Raw genomic sequence first — 17,730 nt, 5'->3', positions numbered from 1 at the left:
ATTCCTCTAAAACATATCCAAAAATTAAAGCAATCGGAAACAAACACCTGAAAATCTTATAACGTTGGGGGTTGGTTTCACCCTCCGAACGTTCAAACAACCCAAAATAAAAAGAAACGGATTTCTTATTTTTCAGTCCTCTAAAACATATCCAAAACCCAAAGCAATCGGCAACGAATACCTGAAAATCTTATAACTTTGAGGGGTGGTTTCACCCCCTAATCATGCAAACAGGCCCAAATTCAATATACCTGTTTCTTATTTTTCGGCCCTCTAAAACATATCCAAAAATTAAAGCAATCGGCGACGAACACCTGTAAATCTTATAACGTTGGGGGTTGGTTTCACCCCCTAAACGTTCAAGCAGCCCAAAATAAAAAGACACGTATTTCTTATTTTTCAGTCCTCTAAAACATATGCATAAACCAAAGCAATCGGAGGCAGGCACCAACTATTTTTATCAACTTTGGGGGTTGGTTTCACTCCCCAAATATGAAAACGTGGCGCTATAAAAAAATACCTATATCTTCTCTTTCGGTCCCCTAAAACATATCCAAAATTCAAAGCAATCGGAGATGGACACCTGGGAACCGCTCCCTGTTAGTGGATCGTTTTACTGGCCGTAGATTGGACGTTTATATTTATAAACAACACCCATAGTATCAGTGTCAGAAGTGCTCAGGAAAGAATATATGATACTCTATATAATTATTAAAGCACAGCTGTGCATATACCAACAGGTTTGATTTTTTATCACGTATTCAGATTAATTCTGGCTAATGAAAGTAAACATTTTGGCTCCATACGCGAACCGATCTAAAGTCTGGGACAGACACGTCCAGTAATTTAGTCGAGTAACGAGTAATTTAGTAATTTCTCGACTAAATTACTAGACATATCTGAACCAGCCTTGAATAGGTCCATAGCAATCTGCCACTGGTGATATTAATAAAAAGAAACAAGTGAAATGTGACTTGTAACGAGATTGACTCGATTTTCAAAATCCATTTGACGATTACAAAAAGAGTTGTCTGTCTAAAGAGCGAATGGTCCTTTACAAACATTTTATTCTCTACTTTTAACTTCTTTTTTAACCTAGAATTATGTCTTTCCAAGTTGTACAATGGGTTGCAAGCTATTGTGCTCTGCTAAGCACATCAAAAGATAAAAATATGTTTAAATATTAGAGATGTACCGTCTAGGGTTTTGGCCAACTAACCGATTAATTGGCCCACCAGAAGCCGACTAGCCGTCGATTACAAACTGACAGGAGAGTCACTCAACCGACTAAATAGTCGGTATGGCTGTTCGAGTACTACTCGAATATTCGAGTAGCTTGAAATTCAGACCGAGCCGAGACTCGCGTTCCGGGCCGAGCCGAGTACTCGAAGAGAACCGAGTAGCTCGAAGTAAACCGACTACTCGAATTTTTTCGAGCCACTTGAGGAGAACTGTGTACTCGAATTTTTTCGAGCGAGCCGAAAAAACCGAGCGGGTCGGAAGTACCGAGAGGGCCAAATGTACGTACTTGTACTTCGAGCAGGTCGAAATTTTGGAACGGTCCGAGTGTGTCGAGTAGTTTGAAGCTTGAATGTTTCGAATGTTTTAGGAAATTTTTATCTACTGGATAATGGTTCTTAATAATGTAAGTAATTAAAATGTAAACTTCAAATGGAAATATTTTCTAACTATTGAAAATAATTTTTCAAATATGTATGATTTAATAATACTTCTTCTTACGTTTTCCTTTTTTTTCCCTTTCTTTTCAAAACGCAATTTATATATTATATTATATGTTATTATATGTTTATCAGTTTTTGCACAAAATCAACCTATTTGTAAGTTAAAAGGTGCAAAATTGAACAAATGGCGGCCTCTTGAAAAAAAATCACTTTTACGAACGAAATTTGCCTTATATGTGCACAAATGATATTTATTTAAACAATATCTTTATACCAATAGGTGATTTCTATGAGGAAAATGTTCACAAATATCTATGCACAGGGCCAATTCGATCGGTTGGAAATTTTTTGAGTTACATTACTCGGTAATTGTGAAACTGTCGTTTTGAGAAAAACGCGTTTAAGGGGGTAGGTTACCCTAAAAATTTTCGAAAATTGGTTTTTAGATTGTTTGCATATTCCGCTAGCTACATCTTTTCTGCGTATTTTAAGCGCAATCGGGCCTCGAAATTTCAAAAATTGAAGGAATTACAGCAAAAAAATGTACGAGTCTGCACATGAGATCGGATAACGATGTCCAACTTTAATCGCAATTTCCCAGAAACTACGTTTTCCAAAACGGTGAACATAAAATCTCGAAAACCGCTCGAACGATTGGAATGAAAATTTACCGGGAGCTGCAGGAAACTAATCCCCTCTACATATTGGGAGCACATTTTCAATATAAATTCTTAAAAAAAAGATAAAAAATATTTTTCCTACAAAAAAGGATAAAATCAGAAACATCAACATAAAAATTGTATTAATTAGTTTATCAAAATTTTGCTTCCTGCACAAAGAATTGAGAGCAAAGAAATACAAAAAAAAAATTCGACACGCGTAAATAAGGGAACAGCATGCCAATATGAAAATTCTGCTTTATCTATACAGTGGTTACTGAATCATGTATGTTGACTAGACTGCGTAAGTTTACGTAAGTATGATATTTATTACGATAAAATTAGGTACGACCTTGCTATTGTAAGAAAATCGAATAGACTATATCAGGCTGCTACTCTACTCGAGTTAATTTGTAAGCAAGTTCTGTATGTGCTAGAAATATGGAACATATGCAAAACATGTGCGATATGCAAAATAAGAAATATATTTTGAAAACCCTTTAAGGGGTCATGCTCAGTCAGGAGGCTGAAAAAGGGGTGGTTTATGGAAATTTTTTACTCAAAAGCTATAACACATTTCTCAAAAAATCTTTTTTCCATTTAAGGATTGCATCTAGTGCTGTGCATAGTAATTTTTTTATTTAAAAATATTTATCAATAACTAAGGTATTGTCCATCACTCGAAGGTTCTCTAAAAAAAGGCTTCTGCGGTGACCACTGCTGCTCGAAAGTCGATCATCTAAAATAAAAAATTCAAAGGAATTTACTTATTATATTATATTATCTACTATTTGAACGCAGGATTTTTTTATCCGATGCTTAGTTTTCTTTTAATTGACGAAAATCAGGCACGATTTATGATAAAAATTGAAACTTTTACTTTAAACATCAGCCATTTTTTCCCAAATCAATATTTAAAAAAATCTTTCGTTCAAATACTAGATAATATAATATAATAAGTAAATTCTTTTGAATTTTGACTTTCGAGCAGCAGTGGTCACCGCAGAAGCCTTTTTTTTTTACAGAGCCGATTTTTTTATCGAGTGATGGATAATAACTTAGTTATTTATAATTATTTTTTAATAAAAAAATTACGATGCACGGCACTAGATGCAATCCTTAAAAGAAAAAAGGATTTTTTGAGAAATGTGTTATAGCTTTTGAGTAAAAAATTTCCAAAGACCACCCTTTTTTCGGCCTCCTGATTGAGCATGACCCCTTAATGACGGGATAAACTCATTTGTATCAAAGTTCCACTTGTTTAATCCTTTCCTATAAAAATATATATTTGCATAAACTGCCGCAGTCATATTAATATATGAGATAATAATAACTTTCAAGGCAAACCTAATTATCTACAATAAAAAGTCATTAAAATTATTAAAAATAAATGAAGTAACCTTGATAGCATGTTTTGTATTAAATTTTCTGTTTTACAAAACACATATAAATTCACAACTTTTAATTTATATGTATACAAGTTACTCTTAAAATTACCTATCGTCATGTAGATTGAAAAATATGACATTCGATTAAAAAGAACGAAATTATCCGTGACGTTTTCGTACGAATTTTATTGCTAAAGCCATTTAAGCTGACTCATCTGTAGATAATCCCTTCAGATAATTTGTAGATAAATTAAGCAGTAGTATATTTACATTCGCATCCTGGTAATAATAAATAATTGGCTTAAAAACGCTTCCTGCACACGTGCTATACCTATATCTTGTAGAAAAATCGTACCCTGAAAATGTTGCGGTAATTATTGTTCGTTAGTAACTTTTTATAATCCTGTCTCTGTTGATACATTTCTGATACCACTGACGTTAATTTAGATACCACTATTTCTTTAAGCGCTGCACGCGAATCACGATAGTACATTATCACTGAGCAAAAGCGGGGTAGTAACATTTTCTACATTTTTGCGTGTGAAGGCCAGGTGCAATCTCAATTACGTTGTCATAATGTGTACAGCGGAAATACGTTAAATAGCGTTCAGGTGAACGCATGATTTGCTCATTCATTAAATTATGACAACATAGACAATTGCAAAAATAATTAAAAAATTCTTGGGAGGATGTTTAAATTTAAGAAACTTTAAAAATTTTAACCAATTAGTTTTTACTAAAAAGATAGCTTATTAAAAATTATTAGATTAAATTAGCTTAGGGATAACAGCGTAATATCTTTGGAGAGATCATATTAATAAAGATGATTGCGACATCGATGTTGAATTAAGATATAATTTGAATGCAGGAGTTTAAATTTTAAGTCTGTTCGACTTTTAAAATCTTATATGATGTTCTTATGTTCTTACATCTTGTGTAGGTAATGTTACTCTTCGGTATTCAATATCCAATTTTTCCATTTTACCCCTTAACGTTCAAATTTTTTTAACGGGTGCAGTCCAAAAGTGCACAATTTTTTTTTGCATAAATTCATATATTGTGGGTGTTGTATCTTATTTCTAACGTTTTCAGTATTGAACGAAGTAGTTTCACCTAAATTGTCCAAAGAAAGTAAAATATGGCATATAACACATACTATTCTGTTTCATATATTACAGTTTATTATACAGCATTATAACAAAAATCAATTAAAAATGTAATTGGGTGTGATATATCTTGAAACAAGGTACGGTATACGAAAACCACAAAATTGAGGTGGGAAGAATAATATAAGAAAGACTGAATGCTAGTTACGCAAAGACTGAAGGAGCAAATAACAGGAGACGGCAAAGATTGTGAATAGTATTATTATACGTATTTATTCAGTACTAGCTGACCCGTTACCCGGTTTCACGCGGGAATTATTTATGACGTTTAAAAAATAAAAAAGCCTAAACAAAAAAAAATAAATTGCCTATAATTTAATCTAGAACGCATGTAATGTATATTCAAAATTTCATTGAAATCCGTTCAGCCATTTAGGTGTGAAAGAAGGACAAGCAAACAGACAACGTTTCACTTTTATGTATTAGTAAGTGTTAGAGTTTGCAGGTCGGATAAGAAGATAATGCGCGGTTCGTTTCAAGTGATATATTAACTATTTGAAAGTACAATTGGAAACGTCGAGACGTACAACCCGCGCGTGTCGCTAGGTAGGGACGAGTAGAAAGAAGGGATCCAGAGGTCGCTGTCTGGAGGGAGTCCCAGGGCATCAAGGCAGCGTTTCCACGACTGCCCGGCGCGTCCGCAATGAATGTTGCTCTATCTCCAACAGTAAGGATACAACGGATGGTGTTCAGAAAGCAATCTACATGTCTTACAATTTGTATAAGATAGCACTACTTCGACGCACAAATATCAACGGCTAAATTAAACAATCCGCCAAGTAGCGAAGGAATAAACTACATGCCCGAGACAGTCACTGGCATGTGCAGATTGGTACGGTTCAGCGTGCCCAGCTACGTCACGGGCGTGAGCGTTAAGAGGTTAAATAGTTAAATAGTAGAGTTAAATTTTAAAAAATTTTAAACTTTTCTGCCTCCCTTTCCTCATCATAATCAATTTAATTTTCACTGAAATTTAATTGCGAGTGTAATTTATATGTAGCAAAAATGAAGGCCGTGACAAATCTTGAAAATTTGTATTTTCCGCTGCATGTATCTGCACATTTTTACGAAATTGTTTTGCTAAGTATTTCAATTCTTGTATGTGTAATCCACAACTGTTGTCCTGTTACTTAATGCGGGGGCTACCACTCTCATTTGCGATTTTGGAACAGTGCTTCAACTGCCACCTAGGCAGTTCCAATTTTTTCGAACTAAAATTCAATATGGCCGTGATCACGTGTTCATGATTCATCTGTACTGTGTACGGTACGCCATTGATATGCATTGCATGGCATTTGTGAATTGTTGATTGACGCGAGCTAGTACCGTACGAAATCCAAACAATCCTATCGAAAAATAAGTTTTATTAAATCAGTTTAACAGTAATAGGTATGTATATAGTTGAATATATATTTTTAATGTAGTATATGTAGAATATATTTTTAAATAATAATGCTTTTTATAGAGTTATGTCACGACATATACTACATTAAAAATATATATTCAACTATATACATACTTGTTACTGTCAAACTGATTTTATAAAACTTATTTTTCGATAGGATTGTTTGGGTTTCATACGATACTAGCTCGCGTCAATCAACAATTCACAAATGCCATGCAATACATATCAATGGCGTACACAGTTAAGGCTAGGTTCAGACACGTCCAGTGTTTTATTCGAGTAGCAAGTAATTTAGTAATTTACCGTGTGTGGATACTTAAATTCAGTTGTGTAGTTTAATAAAACAATGGTAAATTACTAAATTACTCGCTACTCGACTAAATTACTGGACGTGTCTGCTCCAGATGAATCATGAACACGTGATCACGGCCATATTGAATTTTAGTTCTAAAAAACTGGAACTGCCTAGGTGGCAGTTGAAACACTGTTCCAAAATCGCAAATGAGAGTGGTAGCCCCCTGACTTAAAGTCAACCTGTACCACATATTATACATAATTAAATATCTACATTGACTGTATTATATATTGTATAATTAAATGTATACATCATTAAAGCTTATGTAATTATAGAATTGCATCTTAGGAAATATTGTAAGAAGCATTCTATAATGCAAACTCGTGAAATGGGATTTATATTGATGTCAGTTATATCACACATTTTTCTATGGTTACTATTTCACGTAACATAATCATAATCAATTTACTTAAAATGTTAAATCAGCACAGCCATAATGCCTCATCAAGGAATGAAATGACACGAAGTTCAATACTCTAAAGAAACCAGCGAGAAATCAGAGACAGAGATTACATTCGGCTGTATATTCATGGATTATACCGACTACGGAGCATCATGTGTTTGTGTGTGTGTGTGTGCGTGTAGATGGGTGTCTGTTCGTAAGCAGAACTTTGATGGGATCCAATAATTGGAACGTGAAAACATTTTCCGTTGAATCATCAAATTATCGACGTTGCAGGGAGACGCACTTTAATTAAATGCGATTAAGTTAAACCTGGCAATGTAAATATGCAAAGATTTGAGTTTACCATGAAATCATGTAGAATTATGGGATTTAAGTAATACGTAATCACCACTTCGTCAACCTTCACCGCTTAATTCGATACATCAAACAAGGAATGAACATTTCTTTAATTTAATTTAAGAAATTATCAGAATCGTCAGTCCTAAATCTAATATATATATATATATATATATATATATATATATATATATATATGTATATATATTCTTCGGTTTTCTTTATCTGTTTAAGAGAGATGAAAGTTTTTGTTTTCGCTTACTCTACTTATTTTTACATTTTACATTTATTATTATTGCAGTATTCTTTCTGTTTTCGATTTCTGCTTTAAGAGAGCAGACAGTTTTTAATCTATATATATAAAAGAAGAGAAGTCCTGACTAACCGACTGACTGGACTCACCAACCAACGCCCAGCTCAAACCGTTTAACCTAGGAACGTGAAATTTGGTACATTGTTTTTATGACGTAGGCGACCACTAAGGAAGGATTTTTAGAAATTCCGTCCCCAAAGGGGTGAAAAGGGGTAAAACGTATTTTCTCGGATTCCGTAATATCTCTCTTAGGCCCGATTAGATATCAACTTTTGGTTTTTGTATACAAAGGTTATATCCCACACAAAAGCCTAAAAATCAATTTGAGGATTTTGTCCTAATCAACCCCTAAGGGGGTGGAAAGGGATAAACTGTGTTTTCACGGACTTTTCAATGTCTCTTAGGCCTGATTAGATATCAACTTGGTTTTACATACAAAGGTTTCCCACGCGAATGACCGAATTGTTGAATCTATGGACCTTTGAGATTAATACTTAAATATATTTATGTACAACAACAAAACAACTGTTGAAATTGCATTTGAATTTATTTTTCTTGAAATTTTTATAAAAATAATTACTTATTCTTATCGTAATTTAAAAAAAAAAAACAATTATAAAATGCAAAACGTGTAGATGCGCCCAGTAAATGACCGCATACTTTTAATAAGAATTGTACTTATTAATGTTTGCTTAATACGCGTAACTAAAAATATAGGGTATTAAAAGTGCAACTACACTCCATTTATAAATATATAATAAAATTTAAATTTATAATTGACATTTCTTTGCCTAATGGTCATTTACTGGTATGCGGTCAATTACTGGTTGGTTTACCCTATACCTAAAAAACAATTTCAGAATTTTTCCCTAATCAACCCCTAAGGGGGTGAAAAGGGGTAAAATGTGTTTTTCACGGGCTTCTCAATATATCTTAGGCCCGAATAGATATCAATCTGGTTTTAGCATACAAAGGTTACTCACACAAATCCCTAAAAATCAATTTCAGGATTTTGCTCTAATCAACCTCTCAGGGGGTTGTGAAAAGGGGTGAAATTAATTTCCATGGGGTCTTTAATATCTCTTAAGCCCGAAGCGAAACGCAGGTATATTTTGATAATATTTATTATACAGCAGAGTACTGATTCCCAACCTGTGGGTCGCGAAGTGTTTTCTGGGGAGGGGGAGGGGGCTCTACGGTTTTTGTGGGTATTTCTTTTCATTATTATTAAGTTAGAACAATATTCCGAAATACCTATTTTTAATGTGTTTTCTAAATTTTCTTTACTTTACTAAATTTACGTTACCTCATATGAGGGGGAGGGGGGGTCGCAGGTTATTTGAATATTATAAAAAGGGATCGCGACTCCAAAAAGGTTGGGAAACACTGGAGTAGAGAAATTTTTTTTCTTTTTCTTAATAAAACTTTTACAAATAAAAGAATTGAAGCACATACATAATATTACAAGTGTAATATTAGGAATATATGTTACTTCACTTGGTAATCTTGGTATATAGAAAATAATTGCTTTTGCATTGTAATGGGAGGTACACTTAACAACCTTTAATAGAATAACAGTTTTTAAAGTTAGAACATGCTACATTCAAGGTTTTACTACCCTTTATAAATCAATCATTCGCACCGTAAAAGTCTAGCTATACCTTTCCATAAATAAAAAATGAGTTTTGCTATATCGTTCGTAAGTCGACTGGCAATATGAAGGCTAATACCATGCTGCGTGAAACGGTTTTTATACAGTATATAAAGAGATGGAAAATTCTTTATTTTCAATAGGTACCACATATAATGAATGAAAACAGATATGCTCCTTAAACTGGTCACACTTGCAGAAAATTTATTTCTACAAAAGTACCGAATTTTATAGGTACATATATATTTTGCACAGATCTTTGAGTACTACTTTACTATTCAATTGTACAATTTGTATCCTGCGCCAGTTTCTTTTCAAACACAAATTAAAAGGAAAATGAAAGAACTTGTTCAAACATTGTTGGGTAGCTCGCGACACTTGTGAAACAGTATTTTCGAACAAGTAATAAGTGGCCCAGTGAGATTTGTCAAATTAATTAAACAATATCAACAAAACGACCTTCAAAAAAGAAAAAATAGATATACCTAAATCAAACTTCGAAGGCATACTGTATGCAAATCGCATAAACATTGATAGAATTATTAACATCAGATTTAAGGTGGAATTCGAATATAAAAGAAAGTTTAATTATTTTATGTAAAAATATTAATCTACATATGCCAACGCACGAAGGAAACCCAGATAATACAGAGAATGTAACCAAATTAAATAAATTTAATTCAGGATGTTTGTTTGCCAAACATTTCAAGAGCCAGAAACACAAATGTTACGGAATTGGAGAAAACCGAGTGATTTTCCCTTCAACGATTACGGTGAATCAACGTTTGTTAATGAAGCGGAAAGCGGTTTGTTCGGAACATCCTATGCAAATTAACTCGGGAGAGATTGCAGTTGGAATTCTTCCTGAAAAAGAAGTGATCGCTGGAATTTGACAAGATAAAATATACATAGATATTACGGAACAGCAATTACCATCAATCGAAGAACTAATATAAAAAAATCGAAACAAGTGTGTATTATTATTAATACATAGTACATACAATACATACACGTTTAGCTACAGCACAGGTTATATTCAATAGGTACTATAGGTAGCAACGTACATTTTAGAAATTAATAAATATTTTTTATACTATAAAGTATTATCTTTAAATGCAGTAATACAGTTCAAATTAATTTAATTATTACATACTCTTCATAATTTATTATTATAAACCTTTAAAATAAGCAGTCGTGTTAAATTATGAAGAGTATGTAATAATTAAATTAATAATAATTAAATTAATTTGAAGGAGTTCTTTTGAGAAAATTATTATTTTTCGTACAAAACGATGTTTGTGTGTGATTATAGTTGACACATTTTCACCTATAATAAATTCTTTTTCTTTTCATTCATCACAGTAGGTACATTTTAAAGAATTTAATAGATAAAAATCAATGTTAATCAAAGGTATTTTACTTGAAAATTGATATTTTTGGTACTGTAATATTTAACAATAACATACATAATAATACAGTTATTGTTAGTATTTAACAGTAACATAGATATATTACTTGAAACCGCGGCGGCGTAAGTCGTTAATTGAAATTTAATTTGACGTTAATAAATTTAAGATTATAACTAACAAGGGGAGAACACCATGTGGTAGACACTGATTTTGATGAGCCTTGGCACGATGGATCTATGTCGAAAATAAGTAAATAGGTGCCCGAGCGATTGAGCCAATAGGCCTTAATAATAGAGATAGTTAAAAAAAATTTATAAATTTTTTTTTATAAATTATTTTTTTAACTTGGGAAAATCTTCAAAAGGCACCCCGACTACTTCAGAGGGGAATCCCCCGGGAGCGCCAGGGTAGGATGGGATCTTTACCCATGAAAACCCCACGGCCACTATGAAATTTTTAATAATTTACATGTTAATGTCTCTATTATTAAGGCTTATTGGCTGAAACGCTCGGACACCTATTTAATTATTTTCGACATAGATCCATTGTGCCAAGGCTCATCAAAATCGGTGTCTACCACATGGTGTCCTCCCTTGTATATAGTTTTATTATGTGTTCACTGCTTTAAAATTAATTACATTCTATGCGCCATCTAGACAATTCAGAAGAAACTGAAATTGAGAAGTTATTATACTTACAAAACACAATGACCCACTACGAACAGCCGAGAATGCTACACAAATCCATTAGGAATGTACATATGCAGGTATAACAGCATCAGTGGCTAAATCAATTTAGGCTATCAGCGCAATAGTTGCGTAACCCACAATTTTGGGTGAACTGACATTTCAGCGGAAACCCACTTCTTATAGTGCAACATTTTAATTCTATAGTGTCCTGAGCAACCCCACAAATACATACACAAAGTGGCAGCACAAAAACGTGTCTTTGCACTGAGCATTTCGTTGATCTACGTCGGAAAATACTGGCCTCTGCAGCATTGGTCATTATTTAATATACAAATAATATACACCTTAGCAATTATATTTTATAAAAAATCATACCCATGTACCCAAAAGTAGAAATTTTAAACAGACATTATAACGCCAATAATTTCATTTGCCGTTATCTCAGAACAAAAGTTTCGGGGTTACACCACTATTGCGCTGATAGCCTCAAATGAGGAATTCCCTTGTAGCATTTATTGTTGGCATTTTGATGGCCAACTAATTCCCAACTTGGGTATACTGTGGGCCAACCAGAAGTGCCACTAGGGTTGCGAGCTAAACCGCACAAATCCACATTGAAAAATAATTAATTTATCCTATTTTATATGATTAGTACAGCCTAATTAGAACACATTATTGCTGCTAACTGAACTTCCCAAAAAATGTGGGTTAGTCCATTTTTGCTCTCAATGTCCACTGGAATTTTGGGTACAGCATAGGAAATTGACAGAAGAATATACATCATCTGATATAACAAGAGCTGGGAAAAGAATGCACGAGGATCCATCGTCTCTTCTTTAAGTGCGTTCATCATCTCCCTTTTGCTCCAGTCTGCTCTAGCCTCCAGGACAGTGGATTCACCAGTCCGGTCTCTGCAACGACAAGTAAGGATCGTTGGGCACGTTTATTGTATGCTTTACGAGCTTCCGGCTCCGTTTCCGACATTCGTACCGAAATCAAATTGGTATTCTCGAGATACAGGGGACTCCTGCATCCCATCTGCAGCAATATAATCCCGTGAGTTTCGTCCACGTAAACGTGCCCACTCTCCCATCTGGCCTCGTGTTGCCCTTCTTCTGTCGCGTCGTAGCCCTCTTTGAGACACGAAATTGTCGGCATGCAAGGTACAGCCGACTGGCTACTTACGAAACTTCATCTCCCACGTGAAATCATTCTAGAGCTCGTCGTGCCGCCTACACAGAACCCCTCGCCTTCCTCCTTACTATACAGTGCAAAATTGAACGGGTTGATCGAGGAGAGGATGTAAACTGCCCATTTTCGTCAGCAGCCTCCATGTAACTAACAAAGTCGACTTCGTTGGCAAGCTTCATTTCTTGTAATGATTAATTTAGGGCTGTTTATAAAAAATGCTAATAATCTGTATCTAAAGATTATAAAATTATGTATCTAAAGTTTATAATATACTTCCCATTAAGATTAGTACATTTTACAAACAAAGCAGAGTTGGGCATTAACCCATTAGCTGCCTCGTGGGATTGTTCCCCATTTGGGGATTTTGGAATTTTACGTACACCACTCGGCGCCAAAAATATATTTGGTACGCCTAACAGTTTAGTTTCGTTATATATCAGTCAATATTGTGTGTAGCAGAAAGTGAGTATTCTGTGCTTCGTTTCTTTACAACGAGCGAACGAATTTGAAATGCGTCTGTAAGTTGAAGGGAACAGAATTGGAATTGCGTCGGGTTACATGTGGACTGTATGGAAAAATTGCATAAATAACAGCTATTTTTGTATGTATCAGATTAAGCATATAATAAAAGAAATAGTTTCTTATTAGTTTTCTTTCATGCAACCAGTCACAATCCCCATTTGGGACTTTTTCAGAAATATCGAATATTTTCAAAACGAAACATAAGTTGAATATAATTATACTGTTATGCAACTTTTTGTGCACGAATAAAGTTAACTTTTTTTATTTATATAATATTTTATATATATATATATAAATAAAAAAATATTTAAATAAGGATGAAATAAAAGTTACTTTAACTTTAGATTATTCGACGAATAAAGTTAAACTTTTTATATTTATATAATATTTTATATATATATATATATATATATATATATATATATATACATAACTTATCCGGCCAAAAATTAAAAAAAAAATTGACAGTTAATGGGTTAACTAAATAAAAAAATATTTTATAATTTTTGGCCGGATATATATAACTTATCCGGCCAAAAATTAAAAAAAAAAGGCAGTTAATGGGTTAACTAAATAAAAAAATATTTAAATAAAGATGAAATAAAAGTTACTCTAACTTTAGATTATTCGACGAATAAAGTTAACTTTTTTTATTCGATGAGAATAAAAGCCCCGGTTCTCGGCGGCTTGAACCCTCGCCAGAAAATTATTCGACGCTGAATACACCGTCAAATAAAGTTAAAGTTACAGTCACAGTTAAAGTTAAACAATTTATTCGACGCTGAAGTTGAAACACTCGACGAATAAAAAAACTTAACTTCTTCATTCGCCGAATAAATTCTCGTCGAAGAGAAAAATTAATTTTATTCGTCGAATAAATTTAACTCGGGTTAAGTTTATTCGACGCATGACGAATAACTGTTTCACTTTTATTCGTTATTCGAAGTTTTATTGAAATCAAAATTTTGCCCACCGCTGAAACAAAGGCACACGATTTTAAATTACAGCTAACTTATCCACATTTTATATTAACAAGCAGTTTTCAAATAAGTACACTGCATAAATCGTCGGTTGGCCAAACAGTCGAACAAGTAAGCTACTCCTTCACAGGCTTCTGGCACAACTTGCAAAGTACAAAGTGGCTTTTGCTGCTGCCGAGGAAACTCACTGGGTATTCGTGGACACCAAAAGATTCAGTCGTATATTGCCGCTCGAATGCCGTCACAAGTACATTATAATTCCAACAGGGTCGCTTTCATCGGTTCTATCGTTAAAGAAACTTCGTTTTGAGTTATGAATAGTCGGCTTCCGCCGCGAGTCACTTAACTCCTATATTCCTCCACTGGGAAAATTCGTAGCATCGTGCCCGAATGTTTGTTTCTGAATCGCAACCAGTTTTTTAAGTAATGCAATGAAATACCAAACGGAAAATTTTATTTCTTATAATATTTGTCACAATCGTAGCACTTAAGGGGTTATGCCTACCTGCAAAATCTGAAAACGCAAGTATATTCGGGATTTTTGTTTCTTCAATTTGAAGACATTTTTTAAATAAACGGTAGTATATTCGAAAATATATATTTTAAAGTTCTTGTAGTTTTTTTTGCAATGCGATAACTAAATAAATAATGGAATTATAAGCGATCTCCCGACAGCGTTTTTTTTATTACGGTGATCACTATAGCTACGACCTGGTTCATCAGAAATAAAAAATTCCACCAAATTTAGTCAGTAGATTAGATTAGCTTGTCCTTAATCGTGGGTTTTTCATTTCGGTTGGGTAGTTGTTATTTTACAGATGGAAAATGATGAAACATGAGCGCGATTCTGTGGTGAAAATCGATACTTTTGCTATGAGAAGTTGCCTTTTTGTAGCAAATTAATATCTTGGGATAATAAACGATTAAGGACAAGATAATCCAATGTACTAACTAAATTCCCGTGAATTTTTTATTTCAGATGAACCAGGTCAGAATTAGAATGTTCACCGCAAACTACTGACAAAAAAATCGCTGCCGAGAGATCGCTAATATTTTTTTTTATTTATGTATATTTTCCATCGCAAAAATTACCACAAGTAGTTTAACATGCACACTTTCGAATACATAAAGGTTTATTTAAAAAAAAAGTCTTCGGGTGTTTTAAAAAAAATCCCGAAAATACTTGTGTTTTCAGACCTTGCAGGTAGGCATAACCCCTTAAATAGTATGTGCCATATGGAAACACCCCAGTTGTTGGAGTAGTCTACGCTGTTTGAATTTACATAATTTTTAGTACCTATATCTATTTTTTTAAGATCGTGGTTTTGTGTTTAAAAGAAGAACATACAAATTATTTAGTTTTTTGTAATTGATATATTATGGCGTGTCATAATAAGACAATTTCATTTATATTTTTAATTACTTGCCGTAGTTAAAAATTTCTCATAATATTTTTTAGTAGAAAAATCTTATTTCGACTGTAAATATGAATTTATTTTCTGCATATGTTCAGCTGAAAGTTTGTTTCTCTTAATGCAAATTGCAAATAGTAAACGCTCGTGTATAAAAGAATTCAGCATTCAAATTTTTCACATAACGCTTTGGTGAATGTTACACGCGGGAGTCAGAGTGATCTTAAGTTACCTGAATTCGTTATTCCTGCAAGCCGCTGAAGAAGTTCGCAACTTTTCGCTGCATGCTTTTCAAGTCCATTCTCGTTTCGTCTGTATCTACGTGCATAAAGTGTTAAGAGTGGAATAGTTGGACTGATGTCATTGCAAGCACACTACTATTCTATGTACTATTGCATATACACTGTGTGCTATTATATATATGTTCCTCCTTTACTTTCGATGTACCGAAACGAAGCATTAAGGGTGTATTGGACCTATCTTCAAAATGGTACCAAGTTGATGAAAAATTGTGAAATTGTTCTTTCTAATCTTCCTGATGTGCTCCAAAAAATTTAAACGAATGCACTAAATGATTGCTGAGTTATAACGATTTTAATTTTCACTAATTCTACACGTACTCTTATGGAAAGAGACGACCTTGACAGATAAAACAGCTGAAAAAATGTTGAAGAAATAGTACCAATGTTTTTATTTTTTTTTCACATGTAGTATATAAGCGTAGGTATAATCAAAATCTTATCAAAATTCATCAATATAAAAAAATATTTCCTATAAATTAACTTTATAAAACCCCCCCACAAAAAATAGATATTAACATTAAAAATATCATTCTAACTCTAATCAACTATATATATATATATATATTTTTTTTTATTTTATATATATATATATATATATATCTTATATATATTTTTTTTTTACTGTCAGACAATTTTTTATATTATATATATATATTTATATATATTGACAGTAAAAAAAAAATATATAAAATATATATATATATATTTTTTTTTACTGTCAGATAGTTTTTTTAGTCACCTATTCCAAAGTTGTACATGTATATAGTACCTACTCTCCCTCTTCATAAAAATCGTCACTTGAAGCTGAATAATTTATTTTTCCGCCAGCATTAGTTAAGTGAGCACCTCCTTGACTTCTATGGCGCAGTCTGCCTGGGTGTCGATTGTCTATTATATCCGCCATCCTGTTGCTTTCCAGTCCTATTTTAATCACCATTATTATCGCTGTTTCTAAGACACTATAATAGCCTTCATAAACATGCTGGCAGCAAAGATAGAGCCATTTGTAGGGCCTTGAGGTCTCAGTGCTTTGGAGCTAAACGCCAAATATTCGCATTGAAACTTTTATTTGAATTTTGAGTGTACCCGCTTAGGCGTCGCTCTACGAGGTCTTACTTTGATAGAACTTCGTATATTGGCCAAGATGCTTGCACAAGTACTGGTGCAAGCGGTGCTTTATGATCGAATATTTTGTGTTCCGGCGAATTCGGCGCGTCTTCATTCACATCCACTTTCGGCACCCAGAGGGCATAGAGAGTGATTCGGTGTAGCGTTCGTCGGATACATAATAGAGAAGCGTAGCTATAATCGCAATTTTTCATATTTCTAACCTAATCTGTATGTTTTCTTGTCGCCAAGCCGTAGTACGTAGACAGCTTCTTTATTAGGGCGTCAGTCAAAACCCCTCTACCAATTTTTTTTCAGTTTTGCAAATTACGAACGCTGCGAGTCCATCTCTTTGTATACGTGATCCATGTTTTCACTTTTTTTCACTGTCAAATCGAGAATACCTTTAAATTCTTGGAGTCGTCGTCGCCATAATAATTGGCATATTTAATGCGTTATATCTTAGCTAATATTTAAGAGAGTTTCATGAAATGTGGGGATTATATTCTTGAATATTTAGACATTCAAAATTTAAAAAAAATATATCTTTTTATGTTCCTCCAAATGACCCTCCCGCCTTAGGAAGGGACTATACTTTAGGCCAGGCCTTCCCAAGTAGGGGAAATGCACTCCTAAAACAGATGTTTCGGTTCTCCCTCCACCGGTGCGCCTTCAGCTAAGGTGGGACGACTCCTACAACCCTCTCTCCGAGGAGACAGTAACGTCGCTGGGAAGCATATTGGGCGCTTTAGGGCGA

General features: G+C 33.6%; 1 protein-coding gene and 1 long non-coding RNA gene across 3 annotated transcripts in view; one reads left to right on the top strand and one right to left on the bottom strand.

Moving 5' to 3' along the window:
• The window catches only part of LOC143378511 (neurotrimin), a 634,196-nt gene that overhangs the window by 505,603 nt on the left and 110,863 nt on the right, over positions 1–17,730 (top strand). The window lies entirely within an intron of this gene.
• Positions 12,232–12,788, bottom strand: LOC143378551 (uncharacterized). Its single transcript, XR_013088280.1, has 2 exons — positions 12,450–12,788; positions 12,232–12,370 (listed from the first exon to the last, which is right to left on the bottom strand). It is a non-coding gene; the product is annotated as an uncharacterized LOC143378551 (long non-coding RNA).

This window comes from Andrena cerasifolii, chromosome 2 (assembly GCF_050908995.1).
Source record: "Andrena cerasifolii isolate SP2316 chromosome 2, iyAndCera1_principal, whole genome shotgun sequence".
In the NCBI taxonomy this organism is placed as follows: domain Eukaryota; kingdom Metazoa; phylum Arthropoda; class Insecta; order Hymenoptera; family Andrenidae; genus Andrena; species Andrena cerasifolii.
Note: the sequence above shows the minus strand (reverse complement) of the source record. Positions and strands in the feature narration are given on the sequence as shown.